This window comes from Pantherophis guttatus, chromosome 3, assembly GCF_059756535.1.
Source record: "Pantherophis guttatus breed Tessera chromosome 3, ASM5975653v1, whole genome shotgun sequence".
Classification (NCBI taxonomy): domain Eukaryota; kingdom Metazoa; phylum Chordata; class Lepidosauria; order Squamata; family Colubridae; genus Pantherophis; species Pantherophis guttatus.
The window spans coordinates 77,024,164-77,048,127 of NC_142065.1; the positions used below are offsets into that span (position 1 = coordinate 77,024,164).

A 23,964-nucleotide genomic window follows, 5' to 3' on the forward strand; every position below is an offset into this window, starting at 1 on the left:
CAAAAACACAAACAAACAACAAAACAACAATTTGGCCAGCTCTCTAAAATTATATTGTAGAAAATGTTAGGAATCTTTAGTTAGTATTTTTGCAAGTAGCACATGGATAAGAGAATTGATCATAAAGGAAACTTCATTGTTGTACTGGAAATTAAAACAGGTAAATTATGTTACAGTAAATCAGTTTCAAATTCAATATACCCAGCATAATTATATAGACTTCAAGCTTATATTTAAACAATAAAATACATTTCCATTCCAGTATGATTGCCAAATGTTTATTTCCTGATTTGAAATAACAATTGTTATAAAGATAAAGATAAAAATATGAGTTCTTGGAATAGTTTTAAAGTATTCAAAACCAATATTATAAATTCAGTATCTCATCATAAATTATATAGTCTTTCAGGAACTAGGATTGGGATTTGAGATGAGGGAATTCTATCATCTATCATCTGTCTGTCTGTCTGTCTGTCTGTCTCTTTCTCTCTCTCTCATCTCCTCCTTTTATTATTTTTACAAATAACTCAAGAAGGGGAACATATCCAACACATCTTCTCCTCCTATTTTCCCCACAGCACCCTGTGAGGTGAGCTGAACTGAGAGAGAGTGACTGACCCAAGATTAACCAGCTGGGGTTCATGGTTAAGGCAGGACTTGAACTCACTAGTTCTCACATCATCACTTGATGTGATCTTGGTTCTCACATCATCATCTGGTTTAGTATATATATATATTTAATAAAAGCTGACATGGAACTTTTGACTTTGGACAGGATAACTTATATACAGCAGTGTCAGGAATCCTAGTATTATGTCCCAGAGACAAAGAAATGCAGATTAGAAGAAGTAGTATTTCAAGTACTAATAAATACAATAATACTGGATGATATTCTGGCAGCTGAATTTTAAATCAACTGAAATTTTGACACTGATTCAAAGGCAACCACACATAATAACACTGTAATTTTTCATAAATGTATTGACAAATGAATGACAGTAACCACTTCTCATTTCTTATAGAAAGAGTATACCTGGATAAAGCTGTTCAAAGATTCTTGTAGTTTAAGAAGAACTTTTACAATATGAACTTTATATTTTTCATATTGTAAAACTGTGCAGAACAGATCAGTTGATATTTTTCAGATCACAAGAATGCATTTGTTTAATATATATATATATATATATATATATATATATATATATATATATATATATATATTCTGAGATTTTCGCGGGTGTTTCTATGTAGGTCTTTGGTTATTCGGGTTTTCTCCCGCGTAAAATTGGAAGTGTCTTGGCGACGTTTCGATGAAGTCTCATTTGTCATCTTCAGGCTGGTGTTTTTGGCTTCGTGCTTCTAGGAGCAATGTGTGATCGCAGCTGTTTCTTCCTTTTAACTGCCAGTGGGAGTGTGAACTGATTGGGTGGGAGCTTGGCTGTGTTCTGATTGGGTGGAGGTGTGTTCTGATTGGTTGGGGGTTTGGCTGTGCTCTGATTGGATGGGGGGCTGGCTGTGCTCTGATTGGTTGGCAGTGTGTTCTGTTTAGGTGGGGGCTTGGTTGTGCTTGTGTTAGTCTGAGTTGCAGGGGGATTTGAGCTGGTGAGCTGCATTGCTGTTGTTTGGCTTCGTGTTTGTGGTCGTGCCACATCTTCATGGTGGGTGTCAGTTTGCTTCATGTATGGATTGGAGGAGTTTAAAGTGGCTAATGATGCAGCTGTGGTCTGGCTTCTGGTTTGGGGTCATGCATCATCGGTGTGGATTTGCTTTTTGCGTGGATGTGTGGTGGTGACATCCTGTTTGGTTTTCGTGAGTGTGGGTCTGGTGTCATTCTTTGTGTTAGGGACTCGTTTGTCAATGAGGGCGGGTTTCCAAATGGCTGGTAGGTGGGAGCTATCATCTCGTTTATTCATGCTATGTGGGCGTTTTTCTATCTTAATGGCTTCTCTGATTATTCTGTTGTTAAGGTGTTCAGTTTTGGCGATAGTTCTGGTCTTTTTAAAGTCAATATCATGTCCTGTGGCTTTAAGGTGTTGGACCAGGGAAGAAGTTGGTTCCTCTTTTCTGACTGAGTTCTTGTGTTCTTCAATGCGTGCACTTATTCTTCTGTTGGTTTGTCCAATGTATATGGTGGGGCAGGCGGTGCATGGGATTTCATATACTCCTTGATTTTCTAACTCAATTTTGTCTTTGGGGTTTCTTAGGATGGTGGATATTTTTTGATTTGTGCAGAATGCTGTCTTGATGTTGTGTTTGTGGAGGATCTTGCTGATTCTGTCTGTGGTGCCTTTTATGTATGGGAGGAGGGCTTTGCCGTTTTCTTGTTCTCTGTCTTGGGTTTTAGTGGGGGTTTCTTTTTGGATTAGGTTGGTGATCTTATTTCTTTGGAATCCGTTGGATGTTAGTACGTTAGTGAGAGTGTGTAGTTTGGTTTTTAGGTGTTATTCATCAGCTAAGCATTTTGTTCTGGAGATGAGTGTCTTGGCTACGGAGTTTATCTGTGCTGGGTGGTGGTGTGAGAGTGCGTGCAGATAGCGGTTTGTGTGTGTTTTCTTCTGGTAGATGGTGTGTCCTAGGGAGCCATTGGATTTCTTGTAGACTAAGACATCCAGGAAGGGAAGTTGGTTGTTAGCTTCTGTTTCCATGGTGAACTGTATTTTGGGGTGTAGGCTATTGAGGTGTGTGAGGAAGTTGTCCAGTTTTTCTTTCCCGTGTGGCCAGATTATGAAGGTGTCATCTACGTATCTGAGCCAGAGTTTGGGTTTGTGATCAGATTTTTCTAGAGCTTGGGTTTCAAAGTGTTCCATGCATCATTAGCCACTTTAAACCGCTCCAATCCATACATGAAGCAAACTGACACCCATCATGAAGATGTGGCATGACCACGAACGCAAAGCCAAACAACAGCAATGCAGCTCACCAGCTCAAATCCCCCTGCAACTCAGACTAACACGAGCACAACCAAGCCTCCACCTAAACAGAACACACCCCCATCCAATCAGAGCACAGCCAACCCCCATCCAATCAGAGCACAGCCAAACCCCCAACCAATCAGAACACACCTCCACCCAATCAGAACACAGCCAAGCTCCCATCCAATCAGTTCACACCCCCACTGGCAGTTAAAAGGAAGAAACAGCTGCAATCATACATTGCTCCTAGAAGATTGAAGCCAAAAACACCAGCCTGAAGATGACGAATGAGACTTCATCGAAACGTCACCAAGACACTTCCAATTTTACGCGGGAGAAAACCCGAATAACCAAAGACCTACATATATATTTAATTTAATTTAATTTAATTTAATTTCGAATTTATATACCGCCCTTCTCCCTGAGGACTCAGGGCGGTGTACAGCCAAGATAAAAAACATAGAATACAAATATTAAAACATTTAAAAATATATATAAAATTTGGCCCAAAAAATTAAAAATCACAGACTAATTAAAAGGATTTAAAAGTTATATAAAATATATATACTAATAGAAACATATGTTCCTAATTAAATGTATAGAACTTTCATTGGTATTGATTGAGCTGTATTTTTTTCTTCCATTAAATCAATTATGAGAGATCCTACTCTAGCTTATTAATAATTTTAGTTCAGGATGAAGATACTGTAATCTGAACAAATTTTGAAAGTTAAATTGGGCTCCTGTAGTTCAGCAATCAGGGTAATAAACACACACACTTACAAACACAAACACACCAGATTTCTGTCAGCAAGATAAATAAACCACCATTTGATATCAGGTGTCAAATGATTAATGCTGCAGTAAACTCAGGATACAATTGCAACAGAGTGCCAAGGTCAAAGCTTGTTGCAAATTAATTTAAATGGCCATTCATGGAAACAGTAATGATCATCATCATCAATAATGATCAGCATTCTGATAGATCATGAGCATTTATTTGATTTCAAGCAAAATGGTTCTTATGGGTGAACTGGGAGACAGATTGAAGCCATATATCACTTCTTCACTCGTTACTCCATATATTATTCTGTATATGGGTATGACAGAAAGGTATAAGCAAATACCACAAAATAATACTGACCACTCATTTTTGAACCATGATGGTTATTCTTATGGGTTTGCTTTTTTTATCCGTGTGTTATATATACTCATATATGCATATGACCAAGAATAAAATGAAATGAAACACAATTTCCCTAAAACAATTTTACATTAAGAGAATTTACTGTAATTACTTATATTTTGTAGATTCTTTCTTTCAGAAATTATCAAAGCCTGAAGATTTTTCCTTGCAGCACTTTAAACCAGCATCCAATATTTAAGGAACTAAATCATTATGGGCTTCTTGCTTTATTGTAATTTATATTTTAGTGAATGTTTATTTATACTATTCATTAAGGTATTTATAACATTGTATATCAGTGGCTCTCATGGTAAGAGACAAGAATCCGCATCATTTAAAAAATGAAACTAAAAAAATAATAAAACATTAAAAATAGTGCCATTAAAAATAGCAGACTGTACAGAGTAATAAAAAAGAGGGTGAGTTAAGACTCAGCTATGTTTCTTTAGGCTCCAAATAGTTTTCTTTTTAATTATCTGCTCCCAATTATTATAAGAAATAATATTGGATAAAAATCCTTTGTAAACATTATTTTTACGAGCAATAATAACTCCCAACAAGAAACATGGAAACAGTTTGACCTGGCTTCCTAAAAGAAGCTTAGTGTGTCTTTTTCAGTTAAATTTATATCCCAGCTTTCATTGGGAACTCAAAATGTAATACATATTCCAATTTTCCCCACACTGGCTTTGTGAAATAGGTTGAATTGAAAGAAACTGAGTCCCAAAGCCATCCTTTCTCCTATAAATTCTTTATATATATTTTCTTCATGATAAACTATAAAGGAGCTTTGGTGATTTTTGAAACAGAAAACTTCAATAGCATCTTGATGAACAATTTTATGTGAGAACTGTATATGTAGTAATTACAACTGCTACTAGGTGAATGATTGATGCTATTTAAAATACTGGCATGGCATTGATATACTAACTCTTTTGACTGCTGTTTTCAAAAAGGTATAACCAAGCTTTCAATCACATTGGAAAGGTTTTGGTCCAAAACAAGAATGTTTGAAAGTGCTCATTTAGAGTGACGGAGGAGGTGACAGGAGATGTATTATTTTGGCCCTATTTTTAAATGATATTAATATCTTCTATATTAGGTGTTTGCAATGTAGGAAATCATTATCACAACAGAGCTTTATAATTGGTAAAATAAAAACATGACAGATCTTGCAGCAGTTGGATTCACACTGGAAAGTTTGAGAGAACTATGGTAAATGTTGTCTAGATGACTTTTTTGCTCCAAAGTAGGAATGCTTCTTTTTTCATTTGATTGCATGAAGGCTTTGTGTCAGTGAAGCATATTGTTGGACCTGACACAACTTAAACCTCTAAATAGAAATGATTCTTGGCTCCATTTGCTGAGAAAGGTATAGTTTTATTAGAGATCAAGTGTATTGCAGTATTGTATAGCCAGAACTGAGAATTGTGCGCCAAAATCCCTAACTTTTATTTTCCACTCCCTTAACTGTCTCTCATTGCCCTCCTCATTTATAACCAATCAGGTCTGGGCAAGATACTTTCATAACTGTCAGTCAAAGCGCCATTTGGTATGTGGCTCCCTCCTTCTTCCAGCTGGGTGACCTTGAGGTAGAACCTCGAGGAGGTACAGCACTTACTTTCATTTTCCCAAATCTCCTTTCTCCTTCAATCTCCCTCCCCACAGTTCATGCAGTCTATCACCACATAATAACAAAGCACAAGCAAGCATAAAGTTATAGCTGATACATATGTATGAAGGTATGGATAGAATGAGAGTCAGTTTGATGTAGTGGTTAAGGCATCTGGCTAGAAATCAGGATACTATGAGTTTTAATCCTGCCTTAGGAACAAAGCCAATTGGGTGATCTTGAGTTTAGTAAAGTTTTTAAGCCTGGAAAGAAGGCAATGGCAAACCACTTCTGAAAATTTTCCCAAGAAAACTTGTCCAGGCAATCTCCGAAAATCAGAGACAATTGAATGGAAGAAAAAAATAGGGATAAGATGATATTGAAATAAATGAGATAAATTAACATCTAATCTAAAATACTATGCTTAAGGGAAAAAATATCAATTTCTTAACTTTATCCTACTTGTAGGTCCCCAAGGGTTGCCTCTGCAAAAGTGAACATAACTATTCTTTTGTTACTCTATTTTTTAGACATAATACCAGATATGACAAGATGGCATGGTCCAGCAATGTTATCTATGAAGTGGATTAAAGCATTTTATATTCAGTAGTAGTGCTATGTATTATTTGGAAGAAAATTGTTTTACATCATTTATGTAATCATTTCCTACCAGTCGACGTAGGAAAAGGAGTAGAAGGGTATGGTGGCCGAATGGTGAAGATGCTTACCTCCCACTTGGAAGGTTGAGAGTTCAATCTTAGATAGTGGCAGATTTTTCTCTTCTGTGAAAAGAAAAAATATCTGCTGTGAACTCCACGTGACGTCAGGAAGGGCATCCAGCCAGTTAACGCTCAGATCCATCAGATTCTACCCCATGTTAAGGGATTACAGGGTCATAAAAATTGAGTTTTTAATGTAGAAGAAATAGCAGAACCAGGGAGTGAAGTTAAAAGATGGATCAGCTTAAAATCCCTATTTAGTGACAAGCAGACTAAGTTCAACCCCCTTGAATTCTGTTGACCCTTTCTGCTGACCTGCTTTAATTGAGAAGATTCCTGTGCATAGGTTTTTTAGCAATAAATCAGTTTAATTGGACCTTCATGTGTGGACATGGTCTTTCAGGCCTGACAGTCAATTTATTACTCTTAGTTTTCTTGTTCCTATACTGTGCACAATAAGGAATTTGGCATGTGGAGTGGGAGTCAGTACTTATTTCTCATGTACATTTTTACTGTTAAAATAAGTCAAATTTTCCCCTTCTTACTGTACTTTCTAACTGCTGTCTTTTTAAGCAAGGTTCCTTTTGAATATTACTTAATTAAAATAGTTAACTTAATTTTTGTCCAAGGAACAAGGCCTATGTTCAATAAAATGATCTTCATTCTCTTAAATCTATTTAAATTAAAAACACCAGCTGCTAGGGCTGGAAAAAGAAAATAAAAAGTCTCCATCCATGGTTAAAAGTGTTTGGAGCCCATCAATCTCTCTAACCACAAAGCTAATGTGTTCCTTCTGTTTTCTTTGAATGAAATCACAGAGTGGTTAGATGTTGATTTAACATAAAACAAATGGAAATGGGTGTTTCCTTAGTCATGTGTAGCATTTGTAAGGGGGAGGGGGTCAGGGTAAAGAAAGAAAATAATTAGCAAGTATTATGAGTAAGTCAATGATTTTGTCAGTTACTAAATAATGTTTTAGACGTTATTAAATAGCTAACCATGTTACACATAATGAAAAATATTAGGAAGTTAGGAAGTTGTACTGTACCTGTTGCTTTAAATAAATAAATAAAACCAACCACAGGATTTCAAGGAATCCTGCTGGGTGACTTCATTTCAGTGAGCAATGTAAGTTATGACTTGTGAGCCTGGAAATTACAGCCATAGCAGATTCGGTCATTTCTGAATGCTCTGGAGAAGATGAAAATTTGCCATGCTAGAAAACTTACATTATCTTGTGATTCTAATATTAAGAAGGTACATGAGAAGGAGAGGAAGGGGGAAAAAAAAACCATATGCAGAATAAGAGCCAGCCTTAAATTAAAAGAGTTACACTAGAGGATTTCGAAAACTCAGTAACAATAAAAATAATTTTGTTTTAATTAGATAGTCCCTGCAGTGTTAGCAAATAAGATAAGAGCCTCTTTACACATTGCAATAATAAAAGAAATATGCCATATAAAGAAAGGCCAGTCAAGAATACCAACATAGCAGTGGTGAAATCCTCTGAAGTCTGCTACCGGTTCTATGAGTCTGCTACCGAGTGCGTGCTTTTTGTGCATGTGCACCCGAGGCATGCCTGCAGAGCACTAAAAAAGGAGCATTTTGAAGCCTTTTGAGTTTGCAAAGGTAAGTAGAACAGCAAGGGGGGGGAATCCGCTGTGCCACACGATTTAGATTAGCTAGAAAGCAGGAAATCCGACGATTCTAGCTAATATAAATCCCGCGTCACAGCTGATTGTCGCCCAGCTGATCATCGGAAATACATCTGAACTGGTAGCATTGTTTACTACCAGTTTGGAAGAACCGGTCGAACTGGTAGCATTTCACCCCTGCAACATAGGCAGTAATATTAAAATCCCACCAATTGGATATACAGTATACATCTAAAAACTAAACATGTCTGTCTATTAAGTTTATGAAGAACAAGGCTCAGGATTAAATCTGATGCAAACAGCAAGAAAGATAAATGACATAGAAGCTTCATCTCACTGAAATCAGAAAATCTTTAACAATTACATAAAATTATAACAATGGCAGTAAAATAATGGGGTGAAGGGAAATATGAATAGACAATCTTACATAATTTCCATTCTTGTTGGCTTTTAAATACATATTTAAATGAAACACACTATTTTGTTTAAATCCTGTAAAATAGGTTTAGAATTTTTTTATCATTAGACATTTTAAAATTATAGACCTGCAGAGAAGATGAAACATATTAGAGATTTAGTTAGTTAGTTAGTTAGTTATATCCTGATTTTATCACTTTTGTAAATAATTCATGGCAGCGAACATACCTAATGCTCCTTCCTTTCCTGATTATCTGGGATTGGTTTCAACCATTGGGCCTCAGGAAGTGGACATGGTGCTTAGGACTAGAAGCTTAGCCATTTGTTCTTTATATCCATGCCTGTCTTGTTAAAGTGGACTGGGAGTAGTGTGTGGGTAGGATCTACTAGTGGTGAATTCTTTTTTAAGTGAGGTGTTGTCTTTTACATCTTAAGTTCACCCCCCTCCTCAACAAGCCATAGCTGAATTTGACTGTAATGGACAATTTTCTAACATCCCCTTTTGGGGGAATGTGGTAGAAAATGTGGTTGTACAAAAGCTTCCGAGAATCTTGGATGAAGCAGATTATCTGGATCTCTTTCAGTAAAGATTCAGACCCAGGTACGGGAGACAAATGGCACTGGTCAGACTTTTGGAAGATTGTAGTGAGGGTGAGATGACGGTTGTGTATCTATCCTTACCCTATTTGACCTGATGGTAGTTTTCGATACCATTGACCATGGGATCCTTTTGGATTGAGTCAAAGGATGGAGGATCAATGGGTGTGAAAAGCATTTGAAAAAAGTGCTTCCCAGTATTCCGCACAAGGGAACCAACACAACAATATCAATACAGTATTTAACTAAAGTAGTCCAGAACCATGACTCCAGTGAATTCTTTGCAGCCATTTGATACTAAAAGATACAGGTGGAGTATTGTATTGTATTGTATTGTAATGACCAAATTAAATTTATATTACAATCTGGCATTCAGAATTTGGTAGGCAGATTTTTAAAAAACCTCAATATAGAGGCAGAATGAAACCAACTTCCTAAAATTATTACACTCTTAGTTTGAATAGTATAAATACATAATGATAATATATCTGAAGTAGCAAGGAAGGGAAAACAAGGTTTTATTATTTCTTTTGCAGTTATGGAAGTAGAGTCCTTCAATACCAAAGTAATGTTTTGGATATATCCCTAATATCTCTGCCCCCAAATTATCTTGTGGTAAGATGGGTGGCCAATAAATTTAATAAATAAATAGTAATAGCACTTAATACTTATATACCACTTCACAGTGCTTTACAGCCCTCTCTAAGTGGTTTACAGAGTCAGCATATTGTCCCCAACAATCTGGGTCCTCATTTTATCAACCTCGGAAGGTTGGAAGGCTGAGTCAACCTTGAGCCGGTGAGGATCGAACTCCTGGCAGTGAGCTAAATTAGCCTGCAATACTGCATTCTAACCACTGTGCCACCACAGATCCTAAATACATAAATCTCTCACACTGCCTCTTCCCACGTCCCTTCCCCTGCACTCTCACTCAGAATCTGGGCCCAAGATATGGTTTATAATAATACTATTAAAATATAATTGCTAGCCTGGCCCATGTCAAGCTTACTCTCCTGCCACAAAATTGCATATACTTTCTGTAATGGGATGGGACATGGATATGCAGTGATAGCAGTCAGAGCATTGGTTCTCTTTCTCAGGAGAAACTCAACCTGCCTATGATAGAAGTAGTCCTTGACTTAAAATCGTTCTTTTAGTGACCTTTCAAGTTAAGTGGTACTGAAAAATTGACTTATGATCATTTTTCACATTTATGACTGTTGCTGCATCCCTACGGTCACATGATCAAAGTTTGGATGCTTGTGTTGTGACCTAGGCTTCCTGAGTCATTAAAACATTAAATTAGTCCCAAAAAACCTCTTTTATTGCAACAGCTATGAATTACTTTCATTCACAGCTGAGTTCCAATTAGTTGCAAAAAGTCCTTCGAGAGAAGACCTTTGGGATAATCACCAACTTTTATCTCCTTTGACATGCTGCCTAAGACCTACTTGGCAAAGCCACATGGAGTCCAGAATCAAACAGAGATGCCAACTGGGAACAGAATTAACAATGTTGCTTTCCTGCAAAGGGCCCATGTGCCTTTGCTCCTCTTTTAAGCCTTATGGGAGGCACCAATCATCTCCAGGCCTTACTCCCGAGTTGTCCCTTTTTTTAAAACTGTTCTTGTCTTCTGGGAACTCTGTGCATGCATGCACTAAGAACAGCTTCTCCTGTTCCTCTGCCTCTCTGATGTCCAACTCTGGAGGCTCCGGAGTCCGTGCATAACCCCCAGATGACTCTGGCCCCATCTCTGCCTCCGATGCAGAGCCCTCATCGGAGTCTTTCCCAGACTCCAGGACTGGCCCATGTTCCTCCCCGGCCTCCTCACTGTCTGACTCCGCTTCCAGCTCTGCAGGCTGCTGGCAGACCACAACAGCTTGGCAGCTGATATGTATTTATAATGGTTGCTGTATCAAGGGTCATGTGATCATCATAGATCCTGATAGCGCTCAGAGTTGACCCATCCTTCCATCCTTCTGAGCAGGGGTGAAATCCAGCAGGTTCTGACAGGTTCTGGAGAACCAGTAGCGGAAATTTTGAGTAGTTCGGAGAACTGACAAATATCACCTCTGGCTGGCCCCAGAGTGGGGTGGGAATGGAGATTTTGCAATATCCTTCCCCCAGGAGAGGAGGGAATGGAGATTTTGAAGTATCCTTCCCCTGGAGTGGGGTAGGAATGGAGATTTTGCAATATCCTTCCCATGCCACGCTCACCAAGCCACGCACACGGAACCGGTAGGGAAAAAAATTGGATTTCATCCCTGCTTCTGAGGTTGGTAAAATGAGAACCCAGATTGTTGGGGAAAATATGCAAATAATGCTGATATTGTAAACCACAAACAGTGCTGTAGCACTATGGGGTGGTATATAAATCTAAGTACTATTGCTGAGCTCTATTGCTATCACGTTTTGTGACCTCTGACAAGCAAAATCAATGGAGAAGCCAGATTCACTTAATAACTGCAGTGATTCACTCAACAACAGCAAGAAAGGTTGTAAAATGATGCACAGTTCACTTAATAACTATCTTGTTTAGCAATAGAGATTTTGGCTCAGTTTTGGTCATAAATTGACCAAACCTGCATATATAAACTAGTTGCATCAACATGGTGTTATTCAAATTCTTTTAATTATTTCTTTGAGTGGTTCACTTCCATTCACATTTTTAAATATGTGTTACCAAGAGCACGCACGTATGTATGTATGTAGTTTATGGAAAAACTATTTCTTTGTCTGAAGACAAAATCATAAAATATTCAACCAGACCAGACTGCAGTAAAGCTAGACAGAGTAGCCTATTGGGAAGATCTTTTCCCAGAAAAAGATTTGATTCTGAGCCTAAATGCATTAAAATTTATACTATCCTAGTAAGCAGAAATACACCATCCAAGTTAATTATTTACTTCAAAATGGAGCTAGGACAGTGGTGGGTTTCAAAAACTTTTACTAACGGTTCTGTGGGTGTGGCTTGGTGGGCATGGCATGGCTTGTTGGGTGTGCTTGGTGGACATGGTAGGGGAAGGATACTGCAAAATCCCCATTTCCTCCCAATCAGCTGGGACTTGGGAGGCAGTGAATAGATGGGGGCGGGGCCAGTCAGAATTTTTACTACCGGTTCTCTGAACTACTCAAAATTTCCACTACCGGTTCTCCAGAACTGGTCAGAACCTGCTGAAACCCACCTTTGAGCTAGGAGGTATGATAAAGTTTTACACCTTATCATAAGGTAGGACAGCTAAAAAACTGAATGGGGTTCTTCCACTAGATCAGGGATGTCAAACTCAAGGCCCGTAAGCCGGATCCGGCCCACAGGGTGCTTAAATATGGCCCATGGGCTGCTGTGGAAACAGCAAAGGACTGGCCCATGGTACCTCTGCCACTTAAACTGGAGCTCAGGAGGGCCATGCATAGCATCCCTGAGCTCCGTTTTCGCTGGCAGAGGGCTGCAGGAGGCTGCTGTGGTGGAAAACGGAGACTTGATGACTGACGTCAAGCTGGCCATGCCCCCCAGCCATGCCTGCCCCCCCCAGCGCCCCTCAAACACAACCCTGATGCGACCTTCAATGAAATCGAGTTTGACATTCCTGAACTAGATCATCCTATAAAATCTTATAAAAGTTGTGGCACAAAAAGCCTTATCCAGAGTTGAGTTGCAAGAACCCTTGTTAAGCCAAATCTGTTGGAGACAGCTAAACTCATGCTAATTGCTTTTCTCATTTTTTGAAAAGAGAAAATCTAATGTATTTTCCTAAATAAAAGCCTAAATACATTTCCAAATATTGTGCAGTGTTTGCCACCTCTGCTGATATTTTTTTCCCCTTGCAATTTACAAATTCAGGAGATTGCTAGGCATATCGTAGGACAGTGAGATCAACCACTGATTGATCTGGCTGGTGCTGGATATCAACTGGGTTCACTCTAATGAACCCCTAATGACTTTTTAACATTGCTCAGAGTTCAGACACTCAGGAATTCATCCTCAAGCATAGAAAATGTTTCCTGGAGTATAAAGTTTCAAAACTGCCTTCTTCGCAAGGAAGAAGTGGTCCTGTTGATCTGTGCCATGCAGTAAAATAAGGTAATGTGGTAAAAGGGCCAAAAATAAATGCTGAACTTCGAAGATTTCAGGAATGACACAATGGAGTATATGGCGGTATGAATGGGTTGTATAAAAATGCAGTTCTATATGTCAGAATCTATTATCAAATATACTGGGAAATGAGAAATTGAGACTTGAAATGCTTACTGCCATAATATGTTTTAGCAATAAATCTCCAGAATACTCTTTTTAAATAGCGCATGCCAGATCCCATCATTCTGATTTTGTGTTCCACTCCTAAAAGCATTGTTTAACTGGCATGTTCAAGCTGAGAAGAAATTGTTTTGTGAGAGGTTTTTAAGCTTTTATGTGGGATATATCTAGAGCTTCCTGGAATACTCTGTAGGCTTTTTATTTAGGTTCTCCCACAAATCCCATTTTTACTTAGTTCTTTTCTGATGGTGGAGTCCTGAATGTTGATTTTTCAGAGAGGCCTGTAGATTGCTTGATGTTGTTCTGGGGTTCTTTGTGACCTCCTGAATTACATTATGCTGCACCCTTGGAGTGATTTTGCCAAGACAGCCACTCCATTTCAAAACAATGCATCTGACTATGCATCGGTGGAGCCACAAAGCTTTAGAAGTAGTTTTGTGAACTTTTCTAGACTTTTTTTTTTTTTTAAAAAACTGCAGCCTTCAAAAAAAAATTCAGGTGGGGCTTAATTGGTCTTTGGAATATGTAGATGAGATCTCGTGAGGAAAGCAAAGGTTTGTGAGATTCTATGTGACTTGGCTGCCAGAAGTCAGCTCTGGTTGGTTAATGACATTTTCACACATCTTTAATTAAAGGGATTGAATGGGATGGGGATAGTATATATTGTATTATTTTTTAATGAAATAAATGAAACGAGCACCAGACTTTAGTATTATTTATTTAGTCAGACTAGTACAGAATTCAACGGCAAAAATATGCTAAAATTCATAAAATTAGAAAAGAGGTGACTATTTTCTTTCTTTCTTTCTTTCTTTCTTTCTTTCTTTCTTTCTTTCTTTCTTTCTTTCTTTCTTTCTTTCTTTCTTTTTTACAGAAGTGTATATCATGTACCAAGATATGCTCTCAGATGGTAGTTGGGTATTCTCAACAATTTCTCTGTCTAGCAGAGGAAACAGCATTGTATGGCTCTAACTGGAAGGGCAATTTAACCCATTTTGTCAGATAGGTTCAATCTCCTTTTGGAAATGTGCTCTCCCCAAGAATGCAGCTGTCAGGACAATTGGCTAAAAGTGTTGTCGGGAACCCTTTCATTAGAGCCTATATACAGCAAAACCGTACACAATTCCTTAAGAAACAATAATCCATAATGGCTGACCATTAATCTTCAAATGCCTTATCCAGTAGGTTTATGAATAGCTCCTACTGGCTTGACTAGAATTGTACCTATAACAGAAAGAAAAACCTACTATTTAATAGAATTGTGTTGGGGAAGATGATTTGCTGCTTTTTATTTTCTTTAAGCAACAACACAAGCATCAGAATTGTTTCAAATAATTTTTGTTCTATCGTCTGAAAATCAGGCATCATAGAACAATCATGAAAGTGTTGCATTATTCTACAGTTGCATGGACTATGATAATTTAAAGATGTGGATCATATAAGAAAGCTGTTGATGATATTCATTGTTCATCATTTGATCAAATATGACCAAGGCATCACCAATGAAATCAGGCAAGCAGTGAAACTCATACGCTGCTGATTTATCAGTTATTTTGCTTGCTTTATTATTTTATTTGTTAAGTTTATTTGCCACCTATCTTATTCTAGGCGGCTTGTTAGTATGAAATGGGCCCCAATACTAAATAAAACCCTAAACTGATATTTGCAGCTGGCATTTTTAAAGTATCAGTAATGAAAAGTATTGTTAAAACTAAATATGTAAAGTATCAAATAGTCTGTTATACTAATTGTAAATCGGGTATGCGCACATGAGTGGAAAAAAAATGGCAAGCAATTTTTTTTTTTAATTTGATTTATATGCCGCCCTTCTCCGGAGACTCAGGGCGGCTTACAATGTGCTAAGCAATAGCCTTCATTCTTTTGTGTATTTATACAAAGTCAGCTTATTGCCCCCACAACTGGGTCCTCAATTTACCTACCTTAGAAAGGATGGAAGGCTGAGTCAACCTTGAGCCTTGGCGAGATTCGAACCTGCAGTAATTGCAGGCAGCTGGTCTTAATAACAGGGTGCTTTAGACCACTGTACTACAAGGCTCTTTTAAGATGTGAAGCCCAAGTGAAATAAAAAGAAGGGTGAGTGATAAATGTGAAGAATGAATAAAAAGGGTTTTTATTTTCTGATAAGATATAAGCAAAGAGAATACATAGACATATGCATGGTAAGGACAATGCATATAGCCTTACGTAAGTACATAAGAGGTAACCGTTCTATCATATATATATATATTATTTTTTCACACACAAAGACAAAATATTGTGTTCACACAGAAATAGAATTAATGTTGGATTAAATGTTTTATCACAGTCCTGACAAAACTCCTGGCTGAAACTGCAGAAGAAAACCAAATGTTTGTGTAATTTTCTTAGTGCGAAAATAGTGGGGTTGTAAAATGTATAATTAGTGGCATGCTTTTAAAATCAGTATTCTGAGACAGCTTTCTTATTACTGTTCTGATCCCCTTAATAAGGATTTAATCCACATTAAGAAACACAATGAAGATCTGTTGATATTCCAACCCAATTATAGTACGTGAAGCAATCCAGCCCAAATCACACCCTTTTAGGTTGCACTGATTGCACATGCTTAATTCTCCTGCTAAGATCAATAAGACCATCAATGTTTAGCTATAACTGGATTGTGCCCTATATTATAAACAATTGCTAAAATTTATGTAAGGTTACATATATAGATAAAAAGAGGGAGAAAGAAAAATGACTTCTGACATACAAATACTTGTTCTCTGGGCAAAGTGCACAAAACCCAAAATGTCTGTAGGGCATATTGAAGTGCAAAACTTTCACTCATATGAGTTTTCTGTAATTCCCTGTCCCGCACATCTTTCTCTCTCTTTCTTTCCTGACAACTAATAGATAAGAGGTTTTTTTTTTTCTCTGCTTCTTTCTCCTAGCAAAAGAAAAGCAAACACAATAATCCCTGTTTATTGTTGCAAGGTTTGTGACCCAGTCTTGCTCCCAGTGTCTGACTGTACAAAGGTCATCAGCAGTCCCTATGTCAGGGTACTCCCCGTGCAAGTTTCTCATTTGCACTGGCATTTACCTTTGAATTAGAGTTATAGTTTATGTAATAAGATATAGTTCAATGTGTAACTTAATGTATTTGATCACTTTATATATACCAACTTTGTTTTTGTAAAAAAAAAAAAAAAAAAGCTCTGTAAGGATAATACTTTACAGCCCAAAGGAATTTAAGTTAAAGAATCAGAACCAGCTTGTTTCAGTTTTCAGTCAGTTGATTAAATAATCTAGCTCTGGTATATAACATTCACTTTCATGTTGTCTTTAAACAATTGAGGGGGGGGAAGGGAATGTGACCCTTTAGCTTTCTTTTAAGAGATCAGTGAGGTTCCCTTTGAAAAACAAGATTGGCATATAAACACTGTTGTACCTGTACTAAAACTGATTATACCTAGGGAAATCTTAGCTGCCTGTAACAATGTTGTCCTATAGCACAGAATCAAGCAAGATTCAGTGATTTTTCTCAGATATAGAACATGCCTTTTAGATCTCCAGGCTGTCAGATTTAGTTTTTTTTTTTTTTCTTCTGTGAGACTATGAGAATTCCATGTGAATCATCTAGCAGTAAAAAAAAAAAAATGTAGCTCTCAAGATTTCACTTTTCTTCGATTATGGTACATATTCTTATTTTTCTATACAGTGAATTCCTTGTCCTATAGACTCTATTTTTACTTCCCAAGAAAGCTTTGCACATGCTGAGATATGGTGGTTGGCTACTGCACGATTAGAGAAGACTGAATCTGTACACCCTGGGATTCTTTTATAGTGCCTATCTTTTTTCATAAAATCCAGGCAATGAGATGCTTTTTCTTCTCCAAAGCATGTTTTCCTTCTATTTGAACAACATTTTGCTTCCAGCTATTCTAGACTTAGTTAGAACAGTCAAAGTTTTTAAATTCAGAAGGTAAACATGAAAAGAGCATAGCACTTATTAAAAAAAAAAAACTCAACAAATGTCAGAAGCATATTCTTTACTCTGATTTTACATCATTCTCTTCACATTAGTACATTAATCCTATATTAATTGGATATCAAAAGGCCTCTTAGATGAATCTGAAAATAGATAAAAAATGATTGTTGGCTATTAGAAAAAAAAAAAAAAGAGAGAGAGAGAGACCATTATCAGGCCTCTTCAGTGGTTGCAAGGCATGTGAGAATTTCTTAAATTTCCAGATCTCTTCACTGGGTATGTTATAATGAAAAACAAATGTTGGGGTGGTAGTGGATCTGATTTAATGTTGAATGTTGAAGTCATGGACCTTATCTGGTCAGATTCTAAATGGATGGGGAGAATAACTTGCATATTAAAATTACAGCTTGTGAAAATATAGGTTATTTAAGATAGAAAATAGAGTACATTAATTGTTTCTCTACAACTGTACTGATTTATACACAAGGAGTCAGCTCATTTCTGTATTAGCATGCTAGGACAGAAGAAAGGATCATGGCATGCACAATGTTTTGCAATAATAATGAGCGATATTACTGTCTTTTGTGGCCTTCATGGATTATTTTAGAGAGAGAGAAAACCTCAATTGACTAATTTTCAAGGTATATGTTATTTAGAGTATGGAATCTTTTTAATCACTTCAAATTACACTTAAGACCACTACTTTTATGCTGTGAAGGATAATTATATTCTTAAAGCAGTTTCTGTTAAAAAAAAAATTTGTAGCAAAACGTGTTGTGCCAACAGATCCAAAAGGTTATTGTAACTTTGAAGGTTTACAAAGTGAAAATGTTTTGTATCTGATTTTCTGTGCAGCCTCCCAGAATGTAAAGGATTCAGCTCTTTCAGGTGTGGACTGCATAAGTCACTCAAGGAGAATAACCCTAGGACAATTTGTGGTAGTACAGTGGAGCTAATATGGGAGGACTGGCTTTGAAACTGACATAATTCATTTCAGAAGGCTGACCCTAGGGCAATTAATGGTGGCAAGCAGAGCAAATACAAGAGGCTTTTGAATACCAATCTGGGCCTTGTAGTAAATACAACAGGAAGGGAAGGGGAAAAAAAGAAGGCCTGGCTAGACAATCAGGATATGGGTGTGTTACAGTTGTATCACCTATGCAAAGCTGTAATTATTTTGTACCTGTAATATGTATACCAGTAAACACATAGTATCCTTGATTTTAACACAAACTGCAGCTATAAGACTGCTTTAAAACCAAAATATTCTTGCAACAGTCCATACCACCCATGTTTTATCTTTTAAGATTTTGTGTATGACTTTAGTGTCCCTTTATGTTACTTTTTATGGGATGGAAGTAGACCAAGTAAATTCTGAATTATGTCATACTATATGGGAACATCTCACTCGTCCTTTTTTTACAACATCTACGATGACATCAGTGACCTGAAGCTTTCCACATCATTGTCTATCAGGATAGAGCAAACATAGAAAAGCAAGGCGAAAGGGAGGACAATCTGATTCCTAATCCCAGATAGAATGGGCAGGGGAAAAAATGGTTTAACACGTAGTGATCCATTTTGAAACAATAGCCAAAAGGGTAGGGTGGGGTGGGGGTAAAAATGCATGGGTCAGAAGCCCTTATCCAGGCTTGCTGTGTGCTATGGTCATTCAATCTAAGTACAACAATTATATTGTACTTACGGTCTGATCATAGGGTGTCTATATTGTTACATACATTGCATACTTAAAGCCAGACATTTTGTAACTAATTATGCAACCAGTTGTTGTGAAAGCCCACTCTCCAGTCTCTTACATTTTATTTATGTTATTTAGGCTTTATCCATGTGAAAAAGAAATCATGTTCAGTTTATGCATATTCAGGTTAGAAAGTAACTATTTAACACAGTTATTTGATTAAATTAGGGGGATATTATGCTTTGAAATTGTTACTAGAAACATGAAACAGTAACCATACAGAATATTTATAACTAATAGACAATCTTGGCATGCCTGGTAACAATAATTATTAATTTAAAGTGGAATGGTCAGACTTCAGGCTTATTGGATCAAAGAATCAAGAATAACTAATGAGAATGGAACAAAATGCTTACATAACACATTAAATAATATTACTAGTCTAGGATTCATCCTCATGTCAGAATTGAACTGAGTTTGCATTTCTTCATACAAAAATCCATTCCTGGTGAACTCAAACTTTCTTCATTTCAATAATCTCAGCGATGAAATGCCCAAAGTTCTAATTATATAACATCCAGAAATGGTTTCCAATATATTGCAGATAAATGAGCCACACCTTTTGCTTTACTGATTTAATGTGTAAATTTCTTTCGTCTATCACGGAATGTATTTAAAAGTGTGATCAGTGCAGGTTATTGCAGGGCAACAGCTCCCTACTTGCCATCCCATGAGGTGTATGAAATCAGATGTGTGAACAAATCCAGAGACCTAGCAGTTTTAAAAACATCCACTTTTCAGACCAAATAGCACTTCCTGAAATGGAGTTTGTGTTTGTGTCAAAGTGAGAGAAATTCTATCTCTGAAAGAATTTAGTGAGGAAATAAACAAGGTCCGCCCCCTCACAGAATTTTGGGGAAAGTACACCTTCTTCAAATTATTTACGAGCTTTATTGATCTTGCACCGACATACATATTTGCACACTGATAGGAAGGAAGGAAGGAATGAAAAGGAAGGAAGGAGAGAGCGAGCCTTGGGCTCTGCGAGGGTCGTTGTTATATTTGTATGATTTTCTTCTCTTGACCTCCCTGTTGCTTTCCCTCAAAGCTGCACGTGGGGAACTTGCTCAAGCCCCCTCACGCTGAACCCCAACGCGAAATACACGATCGCAGGCGGCCCGAACCGTCGGAGTGAAGAATGGCGGACAGGCTTGGCGTTTGGAACCTGCTGGCGGATACACATCCGCGCCAGATTAAAGCTCCGCGACTCGAACTTTCAAAGCTTCCCGCCGCCTTCGCCTCTCCCGCGGCGTTCGCTTAACCTTCCTCCCTTTCTTTACCCAGCTCTCGCCGCTTCAGCTCGGCAACACTCTCCTCTCGGATCGTGGGGCTAGTTTTCTGACGACCGGGCAGGGAAGGGTGGACGGGGGTGGAGCGGACAAGAGAAGGAAGCCGGCGACTAAAGTTTGAAAGGAGCCCGGCGCTCGCTGCCCATCCGCCCGCCCCTTGCGCACGGGAACGGAACGGGCCGGCGAAGCGAACGGCCGCGGCGTCTGCGAGTCTGCAGCGCCGCGACCGGTTAGAAGGGATCTCGGCCGTCAAGCAGCCTTTCCAGTCGGGACCCTGAGATGCGCTCTCGCTTCGAGGCTGCCCCAAAGCTTGCCGTTCCAATTGGCTGAAGGGGACCAGCGTCTCCTGCTGCCGCCGCTGCCGCCAAGCTTACACGGCCGCCGTTCCCCCCCTCTTGTCCCCCTCCTCGGATCGTGTGCGTTCCTCTCTTTCTTTCTCTCTCTCATTCCAGCCCACCTTCTTTTCCTTCTCCCCCCCCACCACCTCCCCAAGCGGTGCCGCCGCAAGCAGCTGAAATGGACTGGAAAATGGCCAGTGGTGGCAGATCGAGCTTTTAGATTATCCGTTTCACGTTTGGTACTTAGCTGCCTCTAATCTGTTTTTATTTGCCAGAACTCCTAGTTTTGGCGGGAGAAGGAGGGGAGAAAAGAAAGGGGGGGGGAAAGCGGGCTAGAGGGGGCGGGAGTTGGGGGGGGGGAAGAGAGAGAAGAAGAAAAGCTGCCGCTGTCGCCGTTTCTCTCCACGATAATATGTTTATATGATTAGCTGAGCCCAGGGGTGGGGAGAAGAGAAAGGGAGAGAGAAAGAGAGAGAGGGGGTGGAGATTGGAAGAGGTGGAGGCTGGAGGTGGCTCCAGTTCAGAGCTAGTGGAGAGTCTGTGTCAGGACTTCGCAATCCCCAGTCACACACCGAGAGGTGCATGAACGAAAAGGAGCTGGCGGTACTATTCATTGGGTTCCCCCCACACCCTTTCCATTCCTTGCTTCCTTTTGGGCGATTTCATGCCCGGGCTCTCTTCTCCCCCGTGGTTTTAAGCGCGGCCAGTTGGGCTCTTGATCTCCTGTTCTTCACGGGGCAGGCAGGACCAGAGCATCCGAGGAAGACGCGAAGCCCGAGGAAGGAAGGGCTGGGACTGGATCCTGCCAGAGGCCAGAATGTCAGCAAGGGTGATGCAAAGAAGATGGAAGAAAAGGACGGAGAAAGAGAGGCTGCCTTTTTAGAAGAAAATATTTGATTATTATTATTATTATTATTTTTTAATGCCTGGGTCTCTCTGCGCATTGCAATTGCATCCACCACCCCCTTCTCGCCTTCGCCTCCTCCGTGAAGAAAAGAAACCGAAGATCGAATCGATTCTCCTGTTGGCATCGTGGTTTTGTTTTCCGTTTTTCTTTTCTTTTCTTTTTTTTAAACAATCGTTCCAGTTACTTAAAGAAAAGAGAAATATAGGACTCCAGGGCTGGTAATAATCCAGTGGGTTTTGCACCTAGCTCTCTTTTGTTGTGGTGCTTTTTAGAGTACCGGGAGAATTGTTTCGATTTTCCTTTCTGGCTTGTGCCGTTTCTTTCCTCCGCTCCCCAATAATTTGCCTTCCTCCCTCTTTTTTTTTTTTTTTTTGGGAGAGGAGGGAGAGAAAGAGCAGCGCGCGTTGGGAACTGCGGGGGGAAAATGTTGACTTAACCCCTCCAAAAGCCCCTCGGCTGGCTGGGTTTGCTTGGAGAAAGGGAGAAGGACGAGGAAGAAGAGAAGCTGCTGCCTTTTGTACGTTTTTTTTTTTTTTGTCCCAGCTCAGCGAGCTGCAAAGCCAGCTGTTTCCCCGGTTTTTTAACACTTCTACCCAGCCCGGCTCTTTTGCCTGACCGGCGATCCTTCTGCTCGATCTGGCTTTTTTCTGCTGCTGCCACTTCCCAGGCCCAACCCTCGTGATCGTAAAGGGACTCATCCTGCACCTCTTTTCTGGGGCACCCAGATGCCAGAGAAACCCTGGCCCGCAATTGGCTGCGAATCCAAAGGTAAGCGAGGTTGGTGTGTGTGTGGGGAGGGAATGAGCTTTTCTGTACTTACGGTACCTGTTTGCTTACTTGGATTCCTCCTGTTTTGCGAGCCATTTGCACGCGAGGGGGCGGCTTCGTGGGAGAACGGGGTCCGCGTTCCTAGTCCTTTGTTTTCCCTGTGGGGAAAGGGAACCCCGCCAATACACCCGTGAGATGCCGGGAACTCTTTCCTGTCCCACTCTTTCCTTATTCGCATTCATTCAAACATACCTTTTAAAAAAAAAAAAATCAACCCACTACATAAATCAAAGTATTATTTATGACCAGGGAAGGGAGAGGCAAAGAAGTGAGAACTGGACCTGAGGCCCATGTAGGTAGGGAAGTGGAGGAAGATTGTGATGGCCACTTCTTTCAATAATCTACTGGCTTCTTTCTTCTGGCAAAGATAGGAGTGACGAATGACGGTGAATGCCTGTGGGGCTTCCCAAGAGCCATGAAACAAGGGACAGGGAAAGAAAGGTGACCTGAAAATGCAATTAGTTGTGAACCAAGGCAAGTAGATGTGGCACTCCTTAAGATCAAGGCATCTTGGAGAAAAGGCTTAAGAGTCCTGGTAGAAGAAGGCCAGGTAGATCAGATTCAAGCCAAGGGAACTGTCCTGGGAGAAGACGGCATTGATATCCCTTAGCAACCAAGTTCTTGTTCAGAGGATTTAGGTTTTGGAAGAACACCTTCGCGTGGGGGTAATTGTCCCCCTTGTTTTGCCTGTTCTTATGGGTGGCTGGCATCAGATCTGGATTGGTTGGGTGGGTTTAAGGAGAGGGATCTCTCTGACTTGCTAAACTTTGCCCAACCCTATCCATTTGATCTGGCAGCGTTTATCATCAATTTCGATAGAACTTTTTTTTTTCCTTTTTAAAAATGTGTTGCATAACTGTCAGCTTGTTAGAGCTGTTCATAAGGCCCTGTGATACTTCCCTGTAAGGAGACATGAGGTGTTCCCCTGATTTTAAACAAGTTCACTTGCAAAGAAGCCTGCCAAAGAGAGTGGGGCTAATGTTGAACAAGAAATGTATGGAGGGGAGAGGGGTACAGATCTTTCCAGCCATTCTAACTGTTTTAAGTTCTTATTTCACCATGGAAAGAGATTATTAGTGATTGTGTGAATGTCAGAAAGTTCCTTGGGTAATCTTTCTTGCATCAGAGATGGAAGAAAAAGCTTCAAAAGCAGCCTTACAAGTTTTATAGTAACAGAAGAGCCATCTGGATCCTGTTACTGTAAGAGATTTTTCTCCTCTCTGTTTTTGGTTTGCTCCTCCAACATTCTTTAGTGGAAGCACAGATTCCCCGACTGAGAGAGATTCCTTTCGAGGAAACTGCCTGGCAGTTGATTTCATTAATCTGGCTGCATGAATGCCTAAGCAGGCCCTGCCGGCTCTTGTTCCTCCTCTTGTATTTCAACTGTATATTGAAAGGGAAAAGTTGCACTGCTTGAATAAAAAGATCCACTTGTTGCACACACATTTTCACCTATCACACAAGGAAGCAGAAGGGATCAAAGTGTCCTTTGCGTGTTTCCTAGAAAGGCTTCCACTTAGCAA

At 39.3% G+C, this 23,964-nt stretch overlaps 1 protein-coding gene and 1 long non-coding RNA gene across 18 annotated transcripts in view; one reads left to right on the forward strand and one right to left on the reverse strand.

The window, feature by feature from the left end:
- Positions 1–23,964, reverse strand: part of LOC148114637 (uncharacterized) — a 114,861-nt gene that overhangs the window by 75,423 nt on the left and 15,474 nt on the right. Inside the window, exon 2 of the long non-coding RNA XR_015733134.1 lies at positions 22,439–22,539. This is a non-coding gene — a long non-coding RNA (uncharacterized LOC148114637). The remainder of the gene's footprint in view (positions 1–22,438; positions 22,540–23,964) is intronic.
- Positions 20,150–23,964, forward strand: part of ADGRL2 (adhesion G protein-coupled receptor L2) — a 216,463-nt gene continuing 212,648 nt past the window's right edge. For all 17 annotated transcript variants that reach the window (XM_087889865.1, XM_087889869.1, XM_060690004.2 and 14 more), the window contains exon 1: positions 20,150–22,381. The gene's annotated coding sequence lies outside the window, so the exon portion shown is untranslated. The remainder of the gene's footprint in view (positions 22,382–23,964) is intronic.